The sequence below is a fragment of the Suricata suricatta genome, chromosome 14 (assembly GCF_006229205.1).
Source record: "Suricata suricatta isolate VVHF042 chromosome 14, meerkat_22Aug2017_6uvM2_HiC, whole genome shotgun sequence".
NCBI classification, from domain to species: Eukaryota; Metazoa; Chordata; class Mammalia; order Carnivora; family Herpestidae; genus Suricata; species Suricata suricatta.
The window spans coordinates 24357915-24384089 of record NC_043713.1 but is presented as its reverse complement, the minus strand read 5'-3'; the positions used below and the strand labels follow the sequence as shown (position 1 = coordinate 24384089).

General features: G+C 40.6%; 1 protein-coding gene and 1 long non-coding RNA gene across 3 annotated transcripts in view; one reads left to right on the top strand and one right to left on the bottom strand.

The window, feature by feature from the left end:
• The window catches only part of DYM (dymeclin), a 334407-nt gene that overhangs the window by 72892 nt on the left and 235340 nt on the right, over window positions 1-26175 (bottom strand). The window lies entirely within an intron of this gene.
• LOC115278518 lies at window positions 10724-11395 on the top strand. The gene is made up of 2 exons (XR_003902935.1): window positions 10724-11124; window positions 11297-11395. It is a non-coding gene; the product is annotated as an uncharacterized LOC115278518 (long non-coding RNA).

Here is a 26175-nt window from a genome sequence, read left to right as displayed (position 1 = left end):
TGAAAATAGGTGTGATGAGTAAAGCAGGCTCCAGGCTCTGAGCTAGTTGTCAGCACAGAGCCTGACATGGGGCTAGAACCCACAAACCCCAAGATCATGACCTGGCCAAAGACGGATGCTCAACCGACCGAAGCACCCAGGCACCCCTCAAATGCATACTTTAAAATGATTATGCCTAACAAGTCTGAGGACAAGACAGAATTTGGGGAAAGAACTGTAAGCTACAAAAAAGAACTACATAAAAATCTAGACGTTAAAAATACAATAACTTAATGGATGGCTTAAACAGCAAGAGAGACACAACTGCAGAGAAAATCAGTGAAGTAGAAAATAGTTGATAAGAAAACATCCAGCATAAAGAGAAGGGAACAGAATCAATAATTTAGAGATAGACACTAGCTAAGGAATACATTGAGCAACAAATTTAATAAGTGTTATGAATTCTAAGCAGAATAAATCTGACAAAAACCAACCTTAGTACATAACAGTAAAACTACTGAAAACCAAAGACAAAGAGAGTAATCTTAAAAGCAACCAAAGAGGGAAAATCTGTGATAATCCTTCTCACTACGAATTTAGGATTTGCACACTTTTCTATATGTGTGCAATACTTCACTAAAAGGTTTTTTTTAAAGAATGCAATGAATTCAAACATATTCAACATATAAATCTCCATGAGTTTAATAATGAAATCCCTTAAAAAATAAGAGAGGAATCTCTCAGCTCCCACATCCACCAATTCATTGGAAAACGTTATAAGTATATAGGTCACTAGCTTCTTACTTTGAAAACTTGAGATTAAAAGGGAATAATTAAGCCTTTACTTTATGAATTGCATTTCAACTAACCTTGTCTGATAAAGAAATATTCTTCTTTCTAGAAAAATTACAGGTAATGAATGTAGAGAGAAAAACAAATTTTGAAAACAAAAGCATTGCAATTCTTAACTAATTGACTCATTTGGGCAATGCTCATCAATGGATAGAACTATGAGATGAAAAGCTGAAGCAGAACTTACAGTGGGGAAATCAGGCTGTCCCCACCTGAAAGCATCAACCAATCTTAGCCTCACTAAAGAGTAAGGCAACCACGCCTCTTAATGTGCGGAGCAAACAGTATCACCTATGAAGTAATCTTGCCAAGAAAGAATCTGAATGTACTCCAGCTTTTAGAGCTAACTTCCACTTACAGTAAATATGAGGAAGGGAACAGGTTAAATGATATCAAAGGAAGCCAAGGACATACTTGGGATGTGGAAGATTGTGCAGGACAAGTGGTTATTTCTTCAAAATAATGGTATGAGGGGGAAGAAATGGAGGGAAAGGGGTGGCTCCAGATTAAAAGAGATTTAATAGGCATAACAGCCAAATATGTGAATTTTTTTAAATGTTTATTTTTGAGAGAGCGCGCATGAGCAAGGGAGGGGCAGAGAGAGAGAGTGAGACAAGAGGATCTGAAGTGGGCTCTGCACTAACAGCACGGAGCCCGATGTGGGGCTTGAACTCACAAGGGTGAGATCATGATCTGAGCCAGTTAGATGCTTAACCAATCGAGCCACTCAGGCATCCCTGTGTGAATTCTTATTTCGGATCCTGATGTTAATATACTGCCGACAGCCTTATTGGAGACTGCTGGACAAATCCGATTGTTTTGTGTATTAGATTACACTTAGAGAAATATTGCTAATTTGTTAGGTGTGATGATCATGCATGACTATGAAAGAAAATGTTATTTTCAGAGATACATGCCAAAATACGAAAAACTAAAATTTTAGTATTTACCTTGAAATACTGCAAAGAAAAAAATTCAGATGAAAGACATAGGACAAAATCTACTTGTTGAATCTAGAGAGTCGGCATATAGGAGTTCACTGAAAAATTTTTGCATTCCGTTCGAATTTTTCACAACAAATATTTTAAGTTGACGATATGAATGAAAGGGAAACTTGTCCAAGTAAAGACAAATCATTCAACTTGATCTATAATCAAATTAAAAATGTGAAATAATACAAAGAAAGTGAAAGACCTGTCAGAGACACATTGCTGAAAAGGGGGGAAGTACTCACACAGCTTTATGAGTAGTTCCTTAATTATAACTTCAAGGAATACGTAATTACTATGCCCTTTAAGCTTTTATTTTATTCATTTTTAAAGGTTTTTATTTTTAAGTAATCTCTACACCTAACATGGGGCTCGCATTCACAGTCCCAAGATCAAGAGTCGTACGCTCCACTGGCCAAGGCAGCCAGGCGCTGCACCCTTTAAGTCAGGAAAAGAGACGGTTTCTCATTTTTTTCCTTAAATGAGGGTAGCATAACTGATTTCAAAATACGGTAAAGTTAGCTCAAAAATGAAAACAAAAGCTGGAGTCACTAAAAGACTCAAAACAGACACATATCAAAGTCAACACTACTAAAAACTTCTACAACCCAAGTAGTTTAGGAATTCTAGAATAGTGCAATACTAAGAAATCACAGTAAATATTCCAAGGAGAAAAATAGTTATGGTCATTCCAGCGGATTTTTAAAAGGAATCCAAGAAAAGTTCATTTAAAAAGTTCTTTGCTAAAGTAAGAGAATGGGCCTTCACTTGAAAAAAATGTAGGATGGACACAAACACGTAATTTACAAAAGATAAAAACATTAAGGTATGTTCACTTTTACCAGTTTAAAAATACCCAGTAAAATGATAAGACTATACCTGTTTTTTTTTTTACCCGTTTTTTGACAGATCACATTGATATAAACAACAAATCTAATTCCCAATGTTATCAAGAAGAAAGGAAACAGCATTCCCAGCAGAGTCCAGATGGAAGAATGATCTAACACAACATTTCCAGTGTCAAATTATCAATATGTATTAGAAAAAGTCTTTAAAAGTGCCCAGACTTCTTTGTGCCTGCAATTCTAATGTTAGAAATCTATCCTAAGGAAATAAGACTGTGCTCAAGGATTTTGCCTTGTGGATGTTTATTATGTAATAATGAAAAATTCTCACCATCCCTGAATTAGTTTTCTATTGCTGCCATAGCAAACTATCACAAGCTCTGCAGCTTCAAACAATGCAAATTTATTATTTCACAGTTCTGAAGATGTTTGGGTAGGCTTGGCTGGTTCTTCTGCCCTGGTCTCCCGAGGCCAAATTCAAGGCGTCAGCTGGGCGAGGCTCTTATCTGGAGGCTCTGGGGGAGAATCTGTTTCCAAGTTCACTCAGGTTGTTGGCAGAATTCAGTTCCTCCTGGCTGCAGGGCTGAGTTTCCTATTTTCTCGCTGGCTGTCAGCTGGAAGTCTCTGTTAGCGGCTTTGTGCGCCTGCCTCGCGACGCCCCTTCCGTCTTTGAACCGCGTGTCAAATCCCTCTCCGCTTTGAATCTCTCTGGCTTCCCCTTAGGGCGTAGCTCTTCTACTTGGGCTGGAGAAAGTTCTCTACTTTTAAGGGCTCATGTGTTTTGATGGGTCCACCTGAATAAGCCAAACTAATCTCCCTATCTTAAGGTCCATAACCTTACTTATATCTGCTAAGTCGCGTTGGCTATGTAACTTAATGTATCCACAAGTTCTGGGGATTAGGACCTGGACACTTTTCGGAGGTCATTACCACAATTTCTCAAGGGTCATTACACCTACTGCAATCCCAAATGTCCAACAGTAGATGACTGGTTAAATAAATTATAGTACATCTGGACAATGGAATATCATGTAGTTATTCAGATGATGCGTATGGGGCAACTGAGAATAGACAGAAGAACAGAGGTAAGTAGGGAGGTAATAAAACAAGTCCAGTGAAATGCTGATTGTAGAATTTAGGTGGTAGGTACATGGGTGTTCACTGTAAAAATTTCTCACCTTTCTTGGACATTTGAAAATCTTCAGAATAAAACACTGGGGGACAAATGATTAGCCCAATGGTCTTCCAACTGCATTGGGTGAAAATCCAGGAGTCTAGGAGATTTCTAGCAAAGCAGCAGCAAAGAAGCTTTTGCATAAGGTTTACAAGAAGACTAAGTCTAAGAATGCATTAAATATGACTCCACTTCATTCTTCAGATAATTAGCAAGTTAAAATAGAAAAAAATAATATAGGATGCATTTTTGAATTGTTAATTTGAAAAGCAAATTATAGCTTGTGCTTGAGGCACTTTTATTTTCAAAAAGGAAGTTTCCTCTCAAACAATTAACACATAAAACGAATGCTGTCTCGATTCAATTATTTCTCGATGGGAATAAATAAACCTACCCCCCACAGTTTAACAAAATCTGACAAAACAGGTCCTCAGTTGTGACAGACAAACAAAATACCAAATAACCAAAGAAGAGAATGATTTCACAAGCAGTAACTGAGGGCCAACATCATGACCCACAGCATTGTCTAAGGCACGGAGGAATGGTACTGACGATGTAAAATAAGATGTGGTCCTTGACCTTTACTTCACCTTGGGAGTTATAAAATCCTGTCTAATTTTGTAAGGCAGAAATTTCTCAAAAACACTTCTTTCAACATACGTAAGAAACTTTACATAAAAACCTTACTTCATATTTTCACTTGGAAATAATACTGCAAATATAACTGAGGGATCCTGAACCTCAATCCAGACACCCAAAAGCTACGTTCATGGACTCAAATCAGAAGCAATTACTCTGCATCTAGAAGACTTCCCAGTTTTGTGGAGACTGGCCAGAATTGGAAAATGGGGATACTGTCACAGGAGTGAGCAGCCAAGCTCTGGGGTCAACCCGACTGGCCTCTGAATCATTGTTCTACCGTTTACTGCTCAGGTGACTTTGGGCAAGGTTCTGAAGCTGGATTTCTTTATCAGCAAAACTGTTACAGTAGAGTGGAAACAAAAAGTGAATATAAACCACCTACCCCAATGCCTAATATGCTGCAGCAGTTTAAAAATTGTTGCTCTTGGGGCGCCTGGGTGGCTCAGTCGGTTAAGCCTCTAACTTCGGCTCAGGTCAGATCTCACGTTCGTGGGTTCGAGCCCCGCATCAGGCTCTGTGCTGACAGCCAGCTCAGAGCCTGGAGCCTGCTTCCAGTTCTGTGTCTCCTTCTCTCTCTGCCCCTCCCCCTCTCATGCTCTGTCTCTCTCGGTATCAAAAATAAATAAAACATTAAAAAAGTTTAAAAATTGTTGCTCTTACTAGTAAAAGCAATAGTATTAATGAGTGAAGGTTTCTTAATAGAGACAGATGTACTTCAGAGGGATGTGAACTCTATCAGACACAAAGATAAACAACTGTGATGTTTCTGACTTAACACTTTCATGTCTATTTAAAGAGAAAGGCCTCCAGAGTGTTGAAATTTGAATTTTAGGACGTTTGAGTGCATTGTAGTGAAATGCACAGAGCTAACTGTGAATTTGAGATCTTTAAGAACCTAAATGCTGTTGTTATACTAAATGGCTAATTCTCTCAGGACACATTGTGTTCAAAAATACTCTCAGTCTAGGGGCCCCTGGGTGGCTTAGTCGGTTGAGCGTCTGACTTCAGCTCAGGTCATGATCTCAGCACTGTGGGTTTGAGCCCAGCACCAGGCTCTGTGCTGACAGCTCAGAGCCTGGAGCCTGCTTCGGATTCTGTGTCTCCCTCTCCATCTGCCCCTCCTCCGCTCGCACTCTGTCTCTCTCAAAATAAATAAACATTAAAAAAAGAAACACGCCAAGTCTAATGCTGAAATACAGGTGGCCCCTGATTGAAGACAGTTTAATCTGAAACCGCACTGCATTATAACTATATTCCATATGATGTCCGAAGTTGTATTTATGGTTGTCTAAGGACTGGGATCAATGTTTGCTCAAACAACTGCCAATGCTCACAATTCAGGCAAGGTCAATAGCAATGAGGGTGACTCAGTCTTCTGCTACAATTAGAGCAAGGAATCACTGACACAGTTGCCATGGAAACTGCCTATGGCCCAGCAATTACCATTCAAAAACTTTGGGAGACAATTCTGTATTAAATTTGCAATTTATTTCTTGTGGCAGAAACTAATTTTGAAAGCAGTTTGACGGTCCTTAGAGTAATGAAGAATGCTTCCTACCAGAAGAGTTACTAAAAATGAGATGTCTTTAGTCTGTCATTGGACTTACATTTCCAAGAAGCCTCAAAGGCACCCAAAAGTATATATAAGCCCAATGTATGCCTTGCTTTTGTTTGCGATATAGTGTTATAAGATACAAATTATACATTCCTTTTAACCTGTTTTGCTGTTTGTATAATATGAAGTAAGTTTTGGGAAATGGAACTTAACCTGTGACACTGACGTGGATCTGACTTAAAATGGCCCGCTCGGGAGCAGGTCTAGCGATCAAGGAAGCCATGAGCTAGGGCCGCCTGACATTTCGTGACATAGGGCTGACTTCTCTGTAAGAAAAAGAGGCCTAATTTTATTTTCTGGATATTTTTCCTGGAAAAGAGTTTGTAGAAACAACTACCAATATGTAAAAGATAAAATCAAAATGGGATGGGAAAAACCCTAATGTAGCATAAAGGAAATCCTTTTTTAGAGGCAAAGAAAAAGTTGGCACTAATATAGAAGCATAGAAAAAGAGGTATTAAATGAGTCTCTTCAGTCAAAATCTACTTGGCAAGAAGGAATGTGATTCCCACCCTTTCTCGTCTCCTATTATACTTCTTCAGTCTACTAGTACCAATTTGGGAATGAGGAATGGATTTTGTTAGGAGAAAGATATGAAATGCAAGCAAAAGACGTGTTAGGGTAATGAGGAGTGTAACAAGAGAACTTCCAAGTACACGTGTTAGCATCAGCAGCAACAAAACTAAAATTCATTTGGTGGAACTTTTCTTAAAAGCATAGTAATAGATGGGGTACCTGGGTGGCTCAGCTGGTTTGGTGGCCAACTTCGGTTCAGGTAATGATCTCATGAGTTCAAGCCCTGTGCTGGGCTCTGTACTGACAGTGCAGAGCTTGCCTGGGATTCTTTCTTTCTCTTGTTCTCTCTCTTTCTCCGTGCCCCCGCCCCCACTTGTGCTCTCTCAAAAGAAATAAATAAACTTAAAAAAAAATCTTAAAAAAAGCACAGTTATAGCAGTACAATGAAGTAATGTAAAGAAGATGCAGCCTTTCTATAGTTGTAGACCATTAAGTGGCAATTTAATGATAATGGTCTTGGGCCAGCTGTCCTCTAAGTTTGTAAACAGGAGACAGGCAGTTTCAGTCGGAATCAGAGGTGTTATTAGACATGAACCAGGCACAAGCGCTGCCTCACCACACGGGCACCCGTGGACCCGGGCTGCAACACGACGTCTCTTGGAGTGGATGCCATTTGCTTAACTTTGGCAAGGACCTGAATGTGCAGTGACAGAAAAGTCTCTACCTCATTTCATCAATAAAGCCAATGTTCACTTAAAATGTTTCTGAAAATCATTTGGTTTTACCAGGAGATCACAATGGGAGCTAGGCGAACAAGGACTCGCAAACATCCAAAGAACCAGAAAATGGCAGTGTAAAATCAATTTTAGCAATTTAGTTATTACTTTTTAAATAAATGTGCCTCTCCAAGCAAAATCTTTAGGAAGCAGTTTTTTTCCCCTGTAGGTGTCTGATTTATAGAGGAAATATGTTGTGACATTATTTGAACTGATTTGCTGGTTTTTATTTATTCAACAGTCACTGTTAACTCAACTCTTTGGTGTGCCCACAAGCCAAACAGACGAATGACGATAACCTTCTTAAATATCTCAGCTTTATGTCAGTTAAAACATGCGGGAACCGGATGGGGAATCAAACATGTTGAGCAAAAACGGTACGGAAGCTATAAGACAGACAAAGACACAGGGGGAAATATTAACAATGAATTAACCGCATATACAAAATGCCAGTTACAAACTGTCTTTTATAAAAGATCTCGGCACAGTGGCTCTCTGAACATTCCTTACACCTCCTAAGAGCTTTGCTAACAGCAAGGAGCGGAACACCTGCCCAGGCTCTGTGCTCCCCTGTAATTTACCGGCCACAGTAGGTCTGGTTCAATGTACTCTAGGCAGCTGGGAAGTTTTATTAACTCCTCCAGGTTACTGGGCTAATTGATGCAATTTAATCAATCCTCCCAGTAGCTACCCATTAGCCCACACAATATTCCCAGGTGAAATCTGTCATTCATTTAACAAATACCGATTGATGGCTGTTCTGAAAATGTGCCCGGCGTGGAGGGGTACTAAGCAGCCAGCGATGTAACCCTTGCCTGTACTGCACGTGGAGTCCGGCGGGAGAGCTGTGAACTGTGGGAAACTCGATGAAGGCAAAGAAAAGGAGAAACAGGAGGATATAAAGAGTGCAATTTAGACGGAGACCTGAATAAAGCAGCAGAGGTAGGGTCCCATTTAAGACTTCACATCATAATGCTTTCAGGAGCGTCAGTGTAGTCAAAGATTTCCAATCAAATGAGAATTCCAGGAGTAGGAGAAAACGCCTAATTGTGGACGGCATAATGGTTAGCAGTTTTAGCCAATCTCCCTTGAATTACCAACAATCCGACTGAGGTTTACAGCGTGGAGGTGCTGATGAGTCTGTTACTTTACAGGCTAAGACAGGCAATAATGCATTAAACTCAATTTTGAAAATGATCTCAAATACTCACTGCATGTGAGGGTTTGGTTTCCTGTCCTTGTTTTTCTTCTCCCTAAACTTTTATTTTAGTTTTACTTTTATCAATTTAACAAATGAGCCTAGTTAAAAAGTCAAGGCTACTACCAGATTTGAGCTACCTTTTTGCCTCCCCTTAACCCCCACCTCCACAGAGGCAAGGATTTTGAACCATTTTATCTGTTTCCACTAACATCTGTATTCTTAATTCTGAAAGATCATGTGCTATGTCTCAAGTTTTAATTTTATAATTTTCAATTATCTATTGAATTCTTACCCTTGAACACAGAGACTTTTCCTCTTCTAAATTAATTTTAAAATCAGCTTAAATTTTTCTAATCTACTAAACTGAAAATATCCATTTTTGAAACCAACTATGTGAAGGAGACAACTAGAAAGAAATAGACGGCTCTCTAAAATACTGCAAGCATTGAAAGCAAGATCTAACTGGGAATCTGAGAAAAAGATCAGGCTTCAAATGTTATGACCCGCTTTGAGACAAGAGCAGTTAGGCACATGGCCTTGTATCTGAAGGTCTTATCTGCAAAAAGAGGGACGGGAACACTAATCTCTCCAGCTCTTGTTACTAGAGTTGACTGTGAGACTGTGGGACTTGGAGCATTTTCCAGAGCGTGTTCTAAATTCAGCTGGGCCTGTTCTAACTGCACCCCCTGGTCACTCCCTTTGACAAACAAATGTATTTTGTAACTCTCAGAGCAGAACAAGTCCTAGGTAGTGGTTTTATTCCTTCTCTTTTTTCCTTTTGTTTTCTCCTCGTTTCTTTCTTAAGAGTCTGGCACTCCCAACAGGCTCAAAAGTGATCCTGCCGGCTTTCTCTCTTGCTCCTGTGCTATTAGATTTAATTTGTGTGCTTTTATAACTTTGTACTTACGCCCACGGGCTTTTGAACAATGGGCACCCATTCAATAAATCCAAGAAATAAATGACTTGATGATTGTAAGTGCTTTGAACTCAATGGACAGAAGGCTCTACATAAGTAATACAATAGTAAGGACACAAGAATGTAAGATTGAAAAGAAAAAAACAATAAAGCTTTTTTGGAAGGCTAGTGCATGCAAGTGTGTGCACGAACGCACGCGCGCACGCGCACACACACACCACACCCTCTCATCCTTTGTTACAGAGCACGCATTTTCCTCATTTGTACTCAGTTCTCAAAACTCTATTCCTCTACAATTTTTAGAGAGGAAAATGACAAATGTTTATACAGCAAAAATGCCTTCAGGAGTCTTTCCTTTGAGCCAGGGCTGTGATGGTGACGGCAAGGCTTCCTATATAAGGTAAGAGATGCTTAAATGGTCCTACGGTCTCATGGAAGCAGTCCCAGGACTACGATGTGGCGATCTGGAGTGCCTACAACCTGACTTCTGAAAACACACTTTAACGTCGGTGCTTTCCACTTGGTATATTAAGCATCCCTTAATTTAAATCTGATATATAGATTTAAATGAATCAGGATATTTCACTACTATGAAGTTTATTATTCTAAATTATTGTTAAAGTACTAACTTGCATTTTAACCAAGCTTAACTCTTACCATCCACCCACACAAGAATTTCATAAAGTTGGGTATGTTAAGAAATAGGAATAAGGGTGTGGACATATTTTAAGGGAAGAAAGGCTGAACAGGAGATTGAGAATAATTAGTTTTGTATTTTCTTTCCTTTCTAGACTTCAATTTAAAAATGTAATCTCAAAAAGGATTTTCTCATGATTAATCTAGCTACCTATCGGCTATTTTATTCAAAAGAATTCCCATTTTTACACGCCCACATACGTCTCTGTTTTGGCGGATCGAATGGGTATGTTTTAACCTTCACGGCATCCTCAACCCTCAGTCTGTAGTTGGCTCACCAGTGTCTTCCTCTGCAGGACACGCCCACCTGACACCTTACACCTGGGGTTCCCCTAGTGCCCCCTGTTATAAGCATTTCCTCTTTTATCCAACTTCTGAAGGTTGGAGGCCCCTCAGAGCTCTGGATTGATCCCTCTTTCCTTCTCATGCTTTTCTCTCTCTCTCTCTCTCTCTCTCTCTCTCTCTCACTCTCATTGTGCTCTCATCAGTTGCCATGACTTCAAATACCTTACTCAGGTGGATGACACCTATGTTTCTATCTCTGGTCGAGCCTTCAGATTCCAGGCCAGTGTACTCTCACCTTTTACCAGACTGATTTAACTGGCCTTGGTCTCAATGCTAACCTCTTTAAATCCCTTCTCTAAGTCGCTTTTTCAAAGGTACATCAGACCAGTTACTCCACTGTTCAAAACCCTTCAATGACTGAATGCCCAAACATGGGTAACATCCCAGCCCCAGCAGGCCTGGCGGAGCCTGACACGGACCTAGACCTCCAGTCTTACCAGATGCTACCCTCCGACCTTCTGGCTCGCTTACACTCTGCTGAGGAAGCAGAATCCAGTCCTCCTTCAGGGCCTTTGAACACGCTGTCAAAAACGCTCTCTCCTCCCTCCTCCTCTGGCGGACTCTTACTCATCTACCAGGTCTGTTACATCCTCAAAGAGCAAAAATCCCACTTCCCCATCCCCCACCCCAATTTAAACTGGGATTCTCAAAATTCTCTTGCACCATGTCACAGTTATTTTCTCTAGCCCTATTTATAATGTCACATTTATTTGCTTGCTAAATGACTGTGGTTTTTTCCCCCTCCACCAGCTCCTGACTTACAGGAGGTCCATTTCTCTTCATTCATCACTGTGTACTCAATGTCTGGAGCAAAACAGGGCACAAATAAAATCATGTGTTTTAAATATATGATGCCCCCCTTGAATATATGCTGTTTCATTTTTGTATTTACTGTACTTAATACTAGGTATAAACTAGGTATAAGTAATTCACAAGGACTGTTGTGCTTATTTTCAAATATGGAAACCCAAACTCAAAAAAATTAAGTAATCTCCTTATTATCACATAGCCAGTAAGAGACAGAAAGATTCAAATCCAGGTATGTCTGAGGTGGAAGTCTTGACAAATCTTGTTTCTTTTCTGTTTTTTCCACTAGCATCTTTTAAAAAAAATTCTTTAATTTTTTTTTTTTTTAAAGAGAGAAAGAGAGAACAAGTGGGGAGAGGGACAGAGGGAGAGACAGAGAGACTCTTAAGCGGGCTCCATGCTCAGTGTGGAGCCCGATGCGGGGCTCGACCTTATGACCCTGGGATCACGACCTGAGCTGAAATCAAGAGTCAGGCACTTAACCGACTGAGCCACCCAGGCACCCCCTACAAAATTCTTTATTTTTTTATTTGTGTACCAGTTTTGTCTCTTTATATTCCATTTCCTCCCCCTCAAGTGTTATTTTGAAGCAAATTCCAGACCTATCTTTTGGTGATTAGCATATTGTTAAGTACTTCCAAAAGATAAACATTTTTCTTTTAAAACTATAACCATAATGCATTCTCATACAAAGACAATATTGTAATCTCTGAAAATTATCAAATACCCCGTCCATCTAATCTGATTAGGTCAAAAAAATTTTTTGTTCTTTTTTTACAAACAGAATGAGGATCCAAATAAAGTTCTTAGAGTGCAACTGTCTTTATTAAAGTGTTTCTCTTTTTTCCACTGCAATTTATTAGTTGAATAAACCAGACTATTTGTCCTCTATAGTTTCTTGCAATCTGGATTTTGGGGGTGGTGGTGAAGGTTTCTCTGTTCTGGATATTTCCAGTAAATTGGCAGCTGAATCTAAAGGCTTGATCAGATTAGGTTTGACTCTTCTTCTTTTAAAATAAAACTACTTCATAAATGGTGGTGTGCGCTACATCAGAAGGCACATGAGGTCTGGTTGTCTGTTTTTATAAGTTTAACAGTCACTCATGGTCACGGTTTGGACCCATTAATGTATTAAAGTCTGCAAAATGACCCATATTCTCTCTTTTTTAAGTTATTAGCTGTACTACTTCTCCAAAGAGGGCCTTTCCCCTGCCTACTGTTCTCTTACCATCTTATATAAAAGCCAGGATCAGTTCTTTGCTCCTTTTAGTGGAAGTCTGGTTGCTAGGGTTGCTCAGCACTAGGCAACTGGGTTGGTCACTGTTTCCGTGAGTTCAAAGGACAGAAGTAGGACAACTAACCGCAGCGAGAGGGTATTAAACAAACACACACAAGAGTCCATACAGACACTTCCTATTCAAACCAAGATCAAAGGGGTGTTACTCAATCTCTCCTATTCTACATTTGCATATACCGCTCCAGGGCCAAGAATACAGGTTCCCAGGGCACTGAGAAAAGCAAAATTAGAATCTTGTACACTTGTTCATTTGCTTTATCTCACGTTACAGACACATTTCTTCAAATACCAATGCCAAGGTTTCTACATAAATATGATCAGTAAAACAGGTTAATTTTGTTTTCAATTATGATTTTACGGTAGAGCCTATTAGGTATGAAGAGTCACTTGGTTCGTTGGTTATGCCACCAACCGGTTATATATTTAGGTTTATTTATTCCAATGTACTAAAAACATTTTTTTAATGTTTATTTACTTCTGAGAGAGAGACAGAGAGAGGGAGGGAGAGGAGAGGGGCAGAGAGAGAGGGAGACACAGGATCCAAAGCAGGTTCCAAGCTATCAACACAGAGCCTGATGTGGTGCTCGAACTCACAAACTGCAAGATCATGACCTGAGGTAAAGTCGGATGCTTAACCGACTGAGCCACCCAGGCGCCCTTTATTCCAATGCATTTAAATGTTAGAGGTTTGCTCTTGTATCCTCACTAATATTCAGGTCAACTCTATAGGAGGAACTACATAGAGAGTTGTTCAGTTCTTCAGAGGCTCGCCTTATCCCTGTCACTTTCCTTCACTGTCCTATAGGTAACTGTGAGAAAAAAAAATATGTATTTTTACAATTTATCCTTCCATTGTTGTTGTTCCTATTTAAAGCAAATTCTACCCCCAATGTGGGGCTCGAACGGATGGCCAAGATCAAGAGTCACCTGCTCTACTGACTGAAACAACCAGGTGCCCCCACTGTTTTTCATTATTTTTTTTCCCTCCCCCGAATAGGAGCATCTAGGAGGCTCAGTTGGTTAAGCTTCCAACTTTGGCTCAGGTCATGATCTCACGGTTCATGAGTTCAAGCCCACGTTGGGCTCTGTGCTGACAGCTTGGAGTCTGGAGCCTGCTTCAGATTGTTTCCCTCTCTCTCTGACCCTCCCCTGCTCACACTCTGCCTCTCTCTCTCTCTCTCAAAAATAAATAAAAAATTAAAAAAATAAATAGATACAAGAGGATATCACCAACCTATCCTGAGGAGGATTATGTGGGGGCACAGAGAACTTCATTTTGAAGTATCTGTCATTTGTTTTTACAGCTGCGCAGGGTGCTGTGTGAACGCCCCAAAAGTTATCCAACCAGTTCAGTTCTCACTGATGGAGTTTTAAAGATCAGTTTGATTGGTGCCAATGCTTGCATATAATTTTATGTTCTATTTATATGTATCTAAGTCTTTTCAATAAGGAGACTTTTGATATGTGGTCTATTTTCTTTTCTGTCTTTTTATATTTTATCTTCTAGTATATTTTTTGGTAGTTTGGAAGTTTGTGTTTCCGTTCTAATGGTCATCACTATATGAATAACTTTGTATCATTTCCCTCAGCCTCTTCTTATTCTTATTTCCCACTTCTCTCCCAGAATCTGACCTGCAAGAATATCCTGGAACTCCTAGTCACCTCTAACCAGCAAGCTTATTCTGCTTCTCACATGTTCTCACCATTGTCCTCTCTATATTTTAAGAGTTGGGCTAAGGGGCGCCTGGGTGGCTCAGTCGGTTGGGCATCCGACTTTGGCTTAGGTCCTGATCTCACAATCCATGGGTTTAAGCCCCGCGCTGGGCTCTGTGCTGACAGCTCAGAGCCTGGAGCCTGCTTCAGATTCTGTGTCTCGCTCTCTCTCTCTGCCCCTCCCTCACTCATTCTCTGTCTGTCTCTTAAAATAAAATAAAGATAAAAAAAACATTTGAAAAAAAAAAAAAGAGTTGGGCTAAGAATGGTTCTTACAGTTTTAAAGGGCTACATAAACCAATCAAAACAAAAAACTAAACACCGTGTACAAGGAAAGGCAATGAAGACTAGCATGTGGCCGACAGTCTCTAACATGTACTGCCTGGCTCTTTGTCGAGAATCTTCACTGGCCCCGAGTCAGAGGAGCTGGGGACAGTCCTCAGCACTGAGTGCCTACAGTTAGTAAGACTGTCTGTGTCTGATATACTTGCAAGTCAGCTTGGTGGGATGTGGAATCCTGGCTTATATGTGCTTTCTTTGAGGATCTTCAATATGTAATTTCATTTTCTTCCAGCGTAAAACACTGCTGTCAAGAAGTCTGTTGACAGATTGATTTTCTTCCCTTAAGAGCGCGCTGGTCTTTTTTGCCTGGCGATCCCTCAATTTCTTTCTCTTTATCTCTGTGTTGGCACCGGTTGTCCCCAGCAACGAGTATGCTCTTTCCACCTGCAGTTTCGAATCTTTTTTTCTTCTTAATTCTAGGGAAGTTTTCTTGAAGTATAGCTTTTAGTATTTTTCCTTTTTTTTTCAGGGATTCCTAGTTGATAGGATCTTCGCTTATATCCTTTAGTCAGTCACTTTCTCTCAGATCCTTTTTCTTTCTTTCGTTTTTGCTCTTAAGTTTTTCACCCTTTTCACCTTCTATTCCTCAAGGCATTATATTTATTCTAGACATTTGTGAAGTGATTCTTTTATTTAAAAAATTTACTCATTTCAGTTTTTATAATTCTGATTTATGTTTTTCTGTTTTACTTATTTAATTTTTTAGGTAGGCTCTGTGTTTAATGTGGGGGTTGAACTCACAACCCTGAGATCAGAAGTCACATGCTCCACTGACTGAGCCAGCCAGGAGCCCCCATTCTGTCTTGTCTTCTATCATTTTCTTAGTGTCTTTTAGTTGTTTTGAAAAGTTATGCCATAGTTTTCATAAAGTTCATGGGCGCATCTCATGTTTTTATTATCACTACAGATATTCTCTTCATTCTCTTTTATCTTCACACTGGATTTGACTGACATTTCTCTTATGCTCATTTCTAATAAAGTTAGTTTTCCTAATATTTTAGGAGGGAGGAGTGGTTCTAGCACTTTCTAGTCTCAGGACTCTAAGGCACACTTTTCTTAGTTTCTGTGAAGTGTGCCTAAATATCACCACATCCTTTTTGGGATCTCCTGGCTCTCTTCTCTAACCCGACATTTATCTGAACTTTTTATTGTTTTGCTTAGTGTCCTTGCTTCACCTTGATGAGGGGTTTGGTCTTAGAAGAAAGCTTCAGGTGTTTAGTTTAAAAGTTCATATGAGGGTGCCTGGGTGGCTCAGTTGGTTGAGCGTCTGACTTCGGCTCAGGTCATGATCTCAGGGTTCATGGATTCGAGCCCTGCATCGGGCTCTGTGCTGACAGCTAGCTCAGAGCCTGGAGACTCTTCAGATTCTATGTCTCCCTCTCTCTCTGACCCGCCTCTGCTCATGCTGTCTGTCGGTCTCAAATCCTTAAAGAAAGGGTCTGCACCACGATTTTGTATTTCCTATTGAGCCTCTGCCTACACCTGGGCCCATCACTGTAGTGTAACACACCAGGACGCACTCTTCACACCGTGTTCTAGGCTGTTTCGGGGCACAGCGTTCACACGGAATACAAGGTGAGCAGAGTCCCCTCTAACCGTGCATTCCAACAGTCCTATACAAATCCCTTCTGTCCACCCAGCATATCCTCATGGAAATGAGGGAACCAGAGAATGCCAATGTTAAGCTAGTTACACACAAAAAAGCTACTTCAAGATACATTTTAGACGAGATTGGGCACGCTCAGAGTAGTATGGCCGTGGACTCCAGATACATTTTAAAGGCGAGGAAATCAAGGGTCAGAATGGCAAAATAAGTCACCAAAGCTCGTAGCAAACAAAAGGTAAAAAAAGACTGAGCACAGGTCTTCTACTTCTCAGGCTGCTGCTCTATCTAAAACTCTTCTGGATTACTTCGCCACCAGCTCAAGGTGATTATCTGTAGGATCCGGACCACCTCTTTCCCAGTCCCAGTGCCCTGCCAGGCTCACGCAGGCTCCTGTCTCAAGCCCTCTGCACACCCTGTTCCATCTCGCCAGCACACGCCTTCTGCACAGCTACCTGACTTGACTGTGCTCGAATGTTACCTTCTCGATGAGGCACGTGTGTCACCGGCCACCCATCGACACTGCTGACTTCCCACTGCCAGTGCTCTCCGTGCCTTCACCCTCCTTCGTTTTCCCATGGGACCTTCTAACAGGTCCTTCATTTGTTCATTCATTCACCCGGGCTTGCAATTGTTACAGGTCTCTCTCCATGATAATGTAGGCTTCAAGAGGACAGAGATTTGTAATCTTTACTGGTATCTTCACAGGGCAGAGGAAAGTACCTGAGAAAATAGTAGCAGCTAACATGTGGGATGAAAGAATAAAGAACTTCGAATCCCACGCGGAGTGTGGCTTGTGCGTGCACTGTTCTTTCGTGACCGTTATCACTCACTGCTCACCAGGCCAATATTAGTGATGTCTGATTGAGCGTTCCCAATGGGTACGGAAAATTCAGTACTTGGAATTGGTTAATGAGTGAAAGCGCTGCTCACAATGAAATAAAATTTACTCTTACTCTTATCTGAATTAATGGCCAGTATGAAAGAACTTCGTAAGAGAGATAGTACCTAATTATTAAAGGCTCAGTACTTTTTAGCCTTAGAATAAGATCCCCAAAAGGATGCCATTAATTCAGTCACTAAAATGGTCAGCTAGCATTACACACTCAAGGAAAATAGATGTGTTTCAGAGCAACACAATACTCTCCTGTTGATCTCAACCAAAATGCAAAATTGAGATTGGAGAAGATACCAGGTGAGAGATTAAAGGGGTCTAAGATGCATGAAAATAATTAACCGTGCCCTATATGGTATTAAACAAACATGCTAAGTAATTTCATTTCCCTGGCAGTAAGTGCACTTAAGGACTGAATTTAGTTCTTATATGTGAATTATCCAAAAGTAACTGCTTTGTTGTATTAACAAAAGAAGAAAACCAATATACTCCAATCATGAAAAGCCTCTAACAAATGTCAAATCAAAAACTAACTTGCCTTTTTACTTCCCTACATATTCCATTTCTCATGATGAAGGCCTCCAAACTCCCATCTCAAAAACTCAAATAATCTATGAATAAATTAATAAACAATTTAGGCTTAACTTTCTCCGGTGGTGATGGAATCTTCTAATACCTGAAGTCTGGATAAAACTCTGATGCTTTCATGTTCGTCTTTGCATTTGGAAGGTGCTCCTCAAATGTTCTTGTAAGGATTCTTAAGAATTTTTCAGAAATCCATGAAATTTCCAGAAAAAAAGGCAGAGCTGAATTCTCAAACAGAATTTGTTTTCATAAATTAAATCAGCTAAGGAAAGAGTTGAATTTCCACTCATACAATGAGTAAGATTACTGGGTTTTGGGGGTCTTATTTGGAGAAACAAAAATAAAGTGCCATTTATAAAACATTTGCAGCTTTGCCTATAATCAACTGTAATAATAAGATACCAGCTCAAAAAAATTCTTTTCATTTAAACCTCTTGTAATACTGCTTTTTAATAACCCTCGTAACAGCCGCCTGGAAGGGCCCCGGCAGAAACCACCCACCCCACATAAAGCGAGCGCTGCCTCTTCTCCTTAGCTTTGTTTTACAAGCTACATTATTTCCAGATGACGCTTGAGGGGCCTACGGTTTCAAGAATTAGATGCTTAAATAGACAGCTGCTTTCTATTTGCCATGTAAATCAGGGATATATCAAAGAAAATTCCAAATAGTAGACTTCTTTTCTTCCTAATAGGAACTACAAACTCAGTCAGAAAAGAAGAAATAGAGAAAAACATTCAAAATTTGAGGAAACAGAAAATTTAAATTAGGATTACTTAAATAAATAAAAGAAAGCTTGGAGACTGACAGGAAAAGGTGTTTTCATATTAGCTTTGCACAGCAGCAGGTAAGAATTTTTTTCAGTACACTGGGAAGGGGGAAAAACGTTATCACTGGTTTTTACAAATCTATCACATACCGCTACTGAATTTAATACACATGGGTTATTTTCTGTACTCTTTAAACACTGCTTCGAAAGTTAATTAATCATTGCCAGATTTCAATGCAAGTGCATCCTATTTCCTTTTATAAGCCAGAGGAAAGAACGTAAGAGTTAGTTAAGTATTTTTAATGATAAATTTTCTTTAAAAAGAATATTCTACCATACCCCTTAAGAACAGACAGGACAAACATCCTTTCCAGGAATAAAGGAAGGGCAATATTCTTTCCCTCAGTGGAGGTGCGCTTTTTAAGAATGAAGAATTTTTTTTTTAAGTAAGAGGGGCGTCCTCCAACTAAATATTGCCCTCAGAATTCTCAGAACATTTCTGAAACTCCTTGTTCAGAAGTGTATCCAAAGCCGAGTTACAATACAAGTAAGAAAATCGGTTCATGTTAAAGTCAGGCCTGCTTTGTAATTAAAGCGGTAGTGCAAGGGGAGGGGTGGTTAGCTCACTTGCTAGAGGCTTTATTTATTTGAATTTGAAAATCAATTGTACGAAAGAAGCGACTTCCTGGGACCTAATCAATGTGGGGCATGAGATCTATTGGAGATCAAAACAGTTGTTTCTTTAGAGATGTTTACCAACCTTATTCAGAAGATCTGCCGTTCTAGTTTTTTTAAATAGCAGTTTCTTCATTATGAAAATAGCTATAAAGATCTTGATTCTTTATAGAATCTGGAGGATTCTAGAGCTGGAGCAGGGGAAACACCTGATGAGTTAGAACATTTTGAGTATCTAAAAAAAAAGTTATGAGCATATTCAAAGGGCAGAGGAGGTACCCACAAAAGGTCCCTAATGGCCAAAGGTGGAACAAAATAACCTGAACAACGAAATAGCAACAGCCTTGGATTATAAGACAAAGAAAGAGTCCACATTGATCTACATAACTGCCTAAATACATACACTGAGGAGCGGTGACAAATCTTCCTTGCAGGACTGTTTAACAAATGTAGGAAGGAGACAAATAGAAAATCACTAATAAATCAGTAATATATGATGCAGACAAGATCAATGGATGCCTAAACTTGTGGGATAACATGTAAGCATTTGTTTAATTACAAAGGGGAAAACTGGCAAGTTGACAGTCAAGAATCTTAGCAGATACCGCCACAGTGACCGGATGAAGGAAAACGCAGGTAAACATCATCAGCAATACACACTAACGTCACGTGTTCCTGATATGATGCGCTGAGAAGGGCATGTCACCTCTGCAGTCCCCTTCCCAGTGACGCATAACGTCAATTTAATCATGATAAAATGCCAGACAAACCCAAGCTGAGGGACGTTCCACCAAAAAACTGACCAGTACTTTTCAAAAATGTTAAGGTCATGAAGGACAAGGAAAGACTAAGGAGACATGACGCAAAATGCAGCGTGGGATTCTGGCTTGAATCCTAGAAAAGAGTAAGGGCATCAGAGATAGAACTGGTGAAGTGTGCAGAGATCGGGATTTGAGTCAGCAGTACGGACCAAGGCTAATTTCTTAGTTTTGATGAATGGTCTGTGGTCACGTAAGATATTAACAAAAGGGAAAGATAGGTGAAGGGTATCTGGAAATTCCTTAAAACTCTCTGTAAGTCAAAAGTTACCTTAAATTGGTGGAGGAAGGAAGAAAGGAAAGGAGGAAGGAGGGAAGGAAGGGAAAAGTAAGTTCTGGGTGTCCTTGGCAAAGATTTCAGTATCTAGACCTGTAAAGAAAAGTATACGGTAAAAAGTAGAAGTTTTCTGTCCTTGCTGACCTTTAGTTTGACTCCCCACAGGTAACTACTATTTATCAGTTTCTTGTACATTTTTCCAGAAAAACTAATTGCATATTTCAAAATGTATATGTATGTATAACCTATATACTATAATGTTCTCTGTTTTCTGGTTGGGTTTTGTTTTGGTTTGGTTATTTTTTTTTAATTTTTTTTTAATGTTTTATTTATTTTTGATACAGAGAGAGACAGAGTATGAGAGGGGGAGGGTCAGAGAGAGAGGGAGACACAGAACCGGAAGCAGGCTCCAGGCTCTGAGCTAGAGATCAGCACAGAGCCTGACGCGGGGCTTGAACCCACGAACGTGAGATCTGACCTGAGCCGAAGCCAGAGGCTCAACCGACTGAGCCACCCAGGCGCCCCTTTTTTCTTTGTTTTTGTTGTTTTTTTTTAATGTTTTATTTATTTTTGATATGGTTTGGTTATTTAAGTGTTACATTTCACACAAACCCATATGGCCTGGATTCAGTTTTCATAAAAATGGCTGAATACTGCACTGGGTGAATTTATACTTCATCTCATCAGTCCCCTATTAATGGATATTTTGCTTGTTTGCACCTTTTTGTTCATAAGTCAGGCTGGAAAAAAATACGCCTTTGTGCTGCTGCAGATCTAATCGACTTTAGCAGCTTCTCAAGTCAAATCACTGCCCACGACACAGTTTCCCCCCTTGAATATGTTAACTTTTTCAAAGTGTGAGCTTTATTCTCCCGCATGCATCCTCAGGCCACCATGCCAGCCAAGCTGGTGTCTATCTAGTCCATTCAACAAGTAGTTCGTTTTTCCTGGTGCTCTAAGTGCTACTTTTTAAAGATGGCTTCACCAAGAAAAAATTCACACACCATACAGCTCATTGATTTAAAGTGTACAATTCAGGGGCTTTTAGTATATTCACAGAGTTGTGAAACATCACCACCATCTAATCTTAAAACATTTTTATCATTTGCAAAAGGAACCTGTCTGCCTGAGCAGTCACTCCTCATCCTGCTTCTTACCCCCAGTCTGATGCATCCACTGTCTAACTCTGTGAGACGTGCCTGTTCCGGACACTTCGTATCAACGACATGTGGCCTTTTGTTAATGACTTCTTTAACACAGCATAATGTTTCCAGGGTTCATCCACACTGAGGCTCCTATCAGTATGTCATTCTTTTTTATCATTCAATAATATTTCATTGCATGGATATACCATGTTTTTTTTGTTAGTTGATGGATGTTTGAATTGTGGCTATTTTTTGCCTATTAGGAATAAAGGTGCTTTGACCATTCACCTTTTGCATGGACTTGTGTTTTTAATCCTTTGAGAGTATTACCATATGCTGGGTCCATGCTCAGTTTTTTGAGGGACTGCAGATTGTTTTCTGAACCAGCTGCACAATTTTACATTCTGACCACAAGCTGAATGAGGATACTAATTTCTCCACACCCGCACCAACACTTGTGATTTTCTGCCTTTTGATTACAGTTATCTTGGTGGTATAAACTTCACTGTGGTTGAAATTTGCACTTTCTTTTTTAAATTTTTTTAATGTTTATTTTTGAGACAGAGAGAGACAGACAGACAGACAGACAGACAGACAGCATGAGTAGGGGAGGGGCAGAGAGAAGGAGACACAGAATCTGAAGCAGGTTCCCGGCTCTGATCTGTCAGCACGGAGCCTAGCGCGGGGCTCGAACTCACGAACCGCAAGATCATGACCTGAGCCAAAGTCAGACGCTTAACCAACTGAGCCATCCAGGTGCCCTGAAATTTACACTTTTTGACAATGACACTGAGCATCTCTGGATGTGTTTACTGGTCACCTGTATATGTGCTTTGGAGAAATGACTACTCAGATCCATTGAGCTCATTTTCTTTTGTAACGTAGTAAGTACCTGATTGCCCTCTTGAATCACAGTCCAGCAGGGTACCCAACTGGCTTTCAGTAAGATGATTTGGGGGTCCATGCACTTGCCATACTACGGGCCCTGGAATCTCTCCCTGGATTTCCTGCATCCAAGCTGGCACTGATGAGGGAGCTGGGGGAGGCTGCCATCACCCCCACCTGCATTCTGCTGGCTGGAGCTAGTTAGATGCCCTCCTGCGGCTGCGAGGTGCAAACACCGTGGAAAACAGTGTTAGCTGTGTAACCAGGGAGAGGATGGGATTGGTGACCATCCAGCCCCTCACTGCCTTACCCAAGGGGGGTAAGGCCAAGGGGGGAGTCTGGCATTCAGAAAAAGTGGCTGATGGACTCGAAAAATGCCAACACGAGGCACTTCTTTGCTTCTGGTGGTGGTCACTGTGGTTTGGCTCATCTTAGGGACTCTGGGACACACTGGGCCCTGGTACATTTCTAAGGTCAGGGAGCATGCTGAGTGAAGGCCCCTCTCTGGGGCTGAGATTCACCCTTTGGTGAATAACTGCTTGGATATTTCGGGACAGATGAAAGATGCTTCCTGATGGCACCGCCCAACTGTGAGCGGTTCATGGTGGCTCCTGTTCTCTCTCCCCCTCCTTCTTCATAAGGTCACACATCTCCTGCAGGAAGTTTTCCCCGTCTCCAGAGGGCACGGAGATATCTGCATCTTCCAAACCAACTCCTATTGCCCCAGAACCCCTTTCCCAAACATGAACTGCACCGCACAACTGCAGGAGCTAACACTTACTAAGCACTCATGCTCTGCCAAGGATCCTACCTGGACTCTCTTTAATCCTGACAACAATCCTGGGTAATAGATCCTACTTTTACTCCCATTTTACAGATGAGGCAATGGAGGCCTCGAGAGGCAAAATGACATGTCCAAGGTCAGACAGCTATGGAAGATACACACGCTACAGAACCAGCTTACAAAAGATTCACCCATCTATAAAATTTGGACTATTTGTCTTTTTTGTGATTGAGTTGTTACGAGTTCTTTACATATTCTGAATCCTGGTCCCTTACCAGATGTAAGATTTGCAAATGTTTTCTCGCACTTTGTGGGCTTTCTTTTCACTTTCTTGATGGTGTCCTCGGAAGCACGAGTGTTTTACATTTTGATGAAGTCTAACTAATCTGTTTTTCTTTCGTTGCCCAAAATTTAGTCCTGTATTTTCTTTTAAGGATATCATAGTCTGAGCTCTTATGTTTAAGGCCTGGGCTCCATTTTTCTAGTTAATTCTTGTGCATGGTGGGAGCCCCTTACATGCCAGACACTGTCAAACACGAGACCCAGTGGCAATGAGGTGCTGTTTTCACTTCTTTGCCCTTATTCAAGAAGCAGAACTCCTGGATTATTTTACTGCTTTAATCTCTCTTTTTAAAAGCACTACCAGGCTCAAACTGCAACTCCTTTTCATGAAAACTGGCACAATTCCTTCCCTACTTCCCCCAAATTGTTCTTTTCTTCTTTGGGCAACCCACACGTTCAGTTATAGCCCCCTGATAAATTACGTCATGGAGAACTGCATTTAGTTGTGCGCTTGTACTAGCATCTCAGATTCCCTGTGTACGGGCACTACGCTTCCTCAGTTTTACCTCTCACACCATGCTAAAGTAATTCCAAGATAGAAGTTTTATCAAGATCTTTCATAATGTCACCATCACTGGAATAAATACCCAAAAGTAATTCCTTGTCATGCAGAATCAGTTCAGAACACCTTGTAGCCGTTTTAGAAATGAAATGTCTAAAAGCGAAACTAAACAAGAGCCAGAAGATATTAGGAGAATTGGTTCTGGGGCGCCTGGGTGACTCATTCGGTTAAGCGGCCGACTTCAGCCCAGGTCATGATCCCGTGGTTCGTGGGTTTGAGCCCCGCATCAGGCTTTGTGCTGACAGCTCAGAGTCTGGAGCCTGCTTCAGATTCTGTCTCTGTGGGGTACCTGGGAGACTCAGTCAGTTAAGTCTCTGACTTCGGCTCAGGTCATGATCTCATGTTGGTGGGTTTGAGCCCTGCATTGGGCTCTGTGCTGACAGCTCAGAGCCTGGAGCCTGCTTTCGATTCTGTCTCTCTCTCTGTCTCCCTGTCCCTCCTCTTCTCATGCTCTCTCTCTCAGAAATAGACAAACATTAAAAAAATTAAAAAAAAAGGTCTCTCTCTCTCTCTCTCTGCTCCTCCCCCACTCCTGCTCTGTCACTTTCTCTCAAAACTAAATAAACATTAGAAAGAAATTTAAAAAAAAGAGTATTAGTTCAAAAGGGAAGTCAAATGACATATTCCAGGGTGAGCATTATTTTGGTTCCATACAGAATGATAAGGATAAGCAATCAAGACTTGGCCAAAACAAATTTCAAATAGATGGCTTTGGCTCTTTCAGAAGTTACAATTTCAGATAGCAAATTATTAGACTGAGTGGACATGGAACAACCAGGTTTATGTGTAGTGAACTAAAAGAAAACATTCTACAACTACCCTTTGAATAGGAAAGAGACTTTTTTTTTTTAAGATTTTATTTTTTTTAAGTAATCTCTATACTCAAAATGGGGCTTGAACTCATGATCCCGAGATCAAGAGTCACATACTCCACCAGCTAAGCCAGCCAGGCACCCCAGGAAAGAAGCAACTGTCATAAAAAGCTCATGTACAAATTAATGAGAAAATATATAATTTAGCTTAAAAAAGTACACATGTCCAAGACATGTTGGAACTAATCTTTTTTGACAAAGAAAATGACCAAACCACTCAAATTAAATGTCATCCAGATATCATTTAGATCTGAGACTCCTTTCCAGTTCTGGACACCTGCAAGAGGGTGCGGGCGTGCGGAGATGGGGCTCCAGCTCCATCAATAAATTAGCTAATATTTAGCCTACTTTTTTCAGCCTGAGACACAAGAGACTCCTGCCTTCAAAGTGCACTCAACCCTCCCAGGAGAGAAGACTACCACAAAGGAAACAATTACAGGCTATCAAAGAGCATATATTTAGTTGTTTCTTCTGTGTGCGTGTGTAACAGATCATGGACACTACTGCTTCTTCAATCTCAAGACCCTTTTATATTATTTTGTTTATTTTTGAGACAGAGACAGAACATGTGTGGGGGAGGGGTAGAGTGAGAGGGAGACAAAGAATCTGAAACAGGCTCCAGCTCTGAGCTGTCGGCACAGAACCCAAGGCAGGGCTTGAACTCACAAACTGTGAGATCATGATCTGAGCCGAAGTCGGATGCTTAACCGACTGAGCCACCCAGGCACCCCAAGACCCTTTTATATTCTTAAAAAAAATCTCTGGTGCTCCTAAAAAACTACATTTATGTAGATTACATACATTGGTATTTTTTATATTATAAATTAAAGCTAAGAACAATTTAAAACACAAGATCACAACACATTCTGTGAGCTGTCAGAGCAATGAAATGATCATTCACCATGTAGCCTCTGGACAACTCTACCTACAGTCAGAGCAGAAGGAGACTACGAAGGAGACTTTGGAAACTGCTGGAATATGTGTGTATGCACATTACACACAGACAAGTAGACGTGAGTTAGTAGCATTATACTTGCTTAGCATTCAATGATAAACTCTTAGCTGCTATTTACACCTCAGCTGATGTTTCTGATTCTGTCTTAGTCTTTTTGGCTTGTATCCTTGAATTCGCTATTTAAAATTAGATGGTAGAGGGGTACCTGGGTGGCTCAGTCTGTTGAGGTCCAACTTCAGCTCAGGCCATGATCTCACGGCTCATGAGTTAAGCCCCACATCAGGCTCGGGGCTGACAGCTCAGAG